The sequence below is a fragment of the Schistocerca gregaria genome, chromosome 1 (genome assembly GCF_023897955.1).
Source record: "Schistocerca gregaria isolate iqSchGreg1 chromosome 1, iqSchGreg1.2, whole genome shotgun sequence".
Taxonomy (NCBI): domain Eukaryota; kingdom Metazoa; phylum Arthropoda; class Insecta; order Orthoptera; family Acrididae; genus Schistocerca; species Schistocerca gregaria.
Window position 1 is genome coordinate 605,801,256 of NC_064920.1, and position 4,098 is coordinate 605,805,353.

Genomic DNA, 4,098 nt, shown 5'->3' on the forward strand with positions numbered 1-4,098 from the left:
TTTTATTTCCATCATTGCTTCCTCGATGTACAGGTTGAAGAGTAGGGGCGAAAGGCTACAGCCTTGTTTTACACCTTTCTTAATACGAGCACTTCGTTCTTGATCGTCCACTCTTATTATTCCCTCTTGGTTGTTGTGCATATTGTATATGACCCGTCTCTCCCTATAGCTTACCCCTACTTTTTTCTTAATCTCGAACAGCTTGCACCATTTTATATTGTCGAACGCTTTTTCCAGGTCGACAAATCCTATGAATGTGTCTTGATTTTTCTTTAACCTTGCTTCCATTATTAGCCGTAACGTCAGATTTGCCTCTCTCGTGCCTTTACTTTTCCTAAAGCCAAACTGATCGTCACCTAGCTCATTCTCAATTTCCTTTTCCATTCTTCTGTATATTATTCTTGTAAGCAGCTTCGATGCATGAGTTGTTAAAATGATTGTGCGATAATTCTCGCACTTGTCAGCTCTTGCAGTCTTCGGAATTCTGTGGATGATGCTTTTCCAAAAGTCAGATGGTATGTCACCAGACTCATATATTCTACACACCAACGTGAATAGTCGTTTTGTAGCCACTTCCCCTAATGATTTTAGAAATTTTGATGGAATGTTATCTATCCCTTCTGCCTTATTTGACCGTAAGCCCTCCAAAGCTCTTTTAAATTCCGATTCTAATACTGAATCCCCTATCTCTTCTAAATCGACTCTTGTTTTTTCTTCTAACACATCAGACAAATCTTCACCCTCATAGAGGCTTTCAATGTATTCTTTCCACCTATCTGCTCTCTCCTCTGCATTTAACAGTGGAATTCCCGTTGCACTCTTAATGTCACCATCGTTGCTTTTAATGTCACCAAAGATTGTTTTGACTTTCCTGTATGCTGAGTCTGTCCTTCCGACAGTCATATCTTTTTCGATGTTTTCACATTTTTCCTGCAGCCATTTCGTCTTAGCTTCACTGCACTTCCTATTAATTTCATTCCTCAGCGACTTGTATTTCTGTATTCCTGATTTTCCCGGAACATGTTTGTACTTCCTCCTTTCATCAATCAGCTGAAGTATTTCTTCTGTTACTCATGGTTTCTTCGCAGCTACCTTATTTGTACCTATGTTTTCCTTACCAACTTCTGTGGTGGCCCTTTGTAGAGATGTCCATTCCTCTTCAACTGTGCTGCCCACTGCGCTATTCCTTATTGCTGTATCTATAGTGTTAGAGAACTTCAAACATATCTCGTCATTCCTTAGAACTTCCATATCCCACTTCTTTGCGTATTGATTCTTTCTGACTAATGTCTTGAACTTCAGCCTACTCTTGATCACTACTATATTGTGATCTGAGTCTATATTTGCTCCTGGGTGCGCCTTTCAAACCAGTATCTGATATCGGAATGTCTGTCTGACCATGATGTAATCTAATTGAAATTTTCCTGTATCTCCCGGCCTTTTCCAAGTATATCTCCTCCGCTTGTGATTCTTGAACAGGGTATTCGCTATTACTAGCTGAAACTTGTTACAGAACTCAATTAGCCGTTCTCCTCTTTCATTCCTTGTCCAAAGCCCATATTCTCCTGTAATCTTTTCTTCTACTCCATCCCCTACAACTGCATTCCAGTCGCCCATGACTATTAGATTTTCATCCCCTTTTACATACTGCATTACCCTTTCAATATCCTCATACACTTTCTCTATCTGTTCATCTTCAGCTTGCGAGGTCAGCATGTATACCTGAACTATCGTTGTCGGTGTTGGTCTGCTGTCGATTCTGATTAGGACAACCCGGTCACTGAACTGTGCACAGTAACAAACCCTCTGCCCTACCTTCCTATTCATAACGAATCCTACACCTGTTAGACCATTTTCTGCTGCTATTGATATTACCCGATACTCATCTGACCAGAAATCCTTGTCTTCCTTCCACTTCACTTCACTGACCCCTACTACATCTATATTGAGCCTTTCCATTTCCCTTTTCAGATTTTCTAGTTTCCCTACCACGTTCAAGCTTCTGACATTCCACGCCCCGACTCGTAGAACATTATCCTTTCGTTGATTATTCAACCTTTTTTTTTCTCATGGTAACCTCCCCCTTGGCAGTCCCCTCCCGGAGATCCGAATGGGGGACTATTCCGGAATCTTTTGCCAATGGAGAGATCATCATGACACTTCTTCAGCTACAGGCCACATGTCCTGTGGATACACGTTACGTGTCTTTAATGCAGTGGTTTCCATTGCCTTCTGCATCCTCATGTCGTTGATCATTGCTGATTCTTCCGCCTTTAGGGGCAATTTCCCTCCCCTAGGACTGAGAAGATATGGAATACAATATGTCATACGGGAAACAACTGGGTGAAGGAAGTCAGAGATGATTGGAAGGCTGTTGGGATAAAAGAATCTGCAGGCGGTAGTACAGGATAGGGAGTAGTATAAAGATTTGGTGAATAGTCACAAGTGGCCGGACATTAAAATCAAAGTTGTCTTAACAGAAGAAGAGAGGGAATGAGGAGGTAATGGGAAGAAAGAAGACGTGCAAAACAAGCCAGACGTGAAACTGGAGGGTCTTAACGAAGCGGAAGAAGAGAAAGATCAGTGTAAACCTGAAGTGTGCGCAAAGTGGTGTTCAGTTGTTTTTTGTGAGTGCACAGCTAGACGCTACGTTAGCATTCAAGACTGCGGTGAGATCACAGATCATTTCAGGCGAAATCTGCCATACGGAAGAAAAGATAACAACAGTTCACAAAATTTACATGTATTGTGGAGAGAGGTGCAGGAACGTTGAAAATTAGTCTAAAATTTGTACAGCGTCAAACTGCATGTATTTGAATAAGTTACACAGACAGTTTGCATGTGGATATATTTAACTTGGAGGTCGATTTTGCTTGCAAAGTGTGCTGCAGCAACTGAACTTTGGTTATTTAAAAATGTTGCTTAATCTGTAAGTTTTTATCACTACTGCCAATATGTAAGGTACGTATATTTTAATAAGAAATACAGACGATTCAAATGCGGGAATATTTAATTCGAAAGATCATTATCCTTATAAAGTGTGTATTGCATATAAAACAATTTTATTTTGCTGTGAAGTGTGGATCTGCGAGGTACCTCATTTAATCTGTGGGCAACTTTCGTGCGTCCTGATGAATAATTTTGCTTTTGAGATGTCATAGTCTTTAGCATTGTTTCCTCTCTGTCATCGTTTTTGGTCATTTTGTATGTCTGCAAAGAATTCTTTAAGTGACACATCGTAATAAAAAAAGCTTCGTCCTTTCTGAAGTGGTGTTCGTGGGAGTGCAGTGTTATTTAGTTATTGATTATAGTAAATATAGTTTTAGAGATCTGCAGTCACGGTTGATAAAGTATTGCAGCAGTCAGTTCTGTGCTTAATCTGTAGTATGCGTACCTCAGACGTAATATCAGCCATCGATTGTATTTTATAGCCATGCGTTATCTTCGCCCCTGCCTGCCTCCTTAAAATTGGCAATGAAACAAGGTCAAAACCGTCTGGTGATGATAGTACGTTCTATGACATGTCACTAACATTTGTGTATTTAGATACCGTTCTAACACTATATATTTAATCTGAGGTTGCATTGTGCCTTACAAGAAGAATAGACCTAATTAATTACACATCTCTAATAACTCTTTGTGTGTGTGTGTGTGTGTGTGTGTGTGTGTTTGTGTGTGCCTAATATTTTCTGCCTCGTGAATTTAGTATGGATCTTTTAAAACAAATTTGTCTGTTCAGCATTTTTAACTATTTTTCCACGGAAATAGCTTTGAGGTAGTTCCAAATTTCCATTAATTTGACGGATATGTCGGTGGTGAATGACATTGTGATACTTGAAGTATAAACTGAACTTTTTGTATTGATGTTTTTGTACACCTTTTAAAACTTGAATCAGCAACATCTGTGCACTTGACAAGCATCATCCAAAATTACTTATTCATATACAGATGAAAATTTGAACGTTGTCATGTGTTTGCGACTACAAGCAACAGGAGAATAAAACAGCAGTTGATTTATTTCTCACTTCGAAGATTCATGGTTGCAGCATAAATTTTTGATGCGATATTTAAAATATGATTACCACTTATAGCATGGAA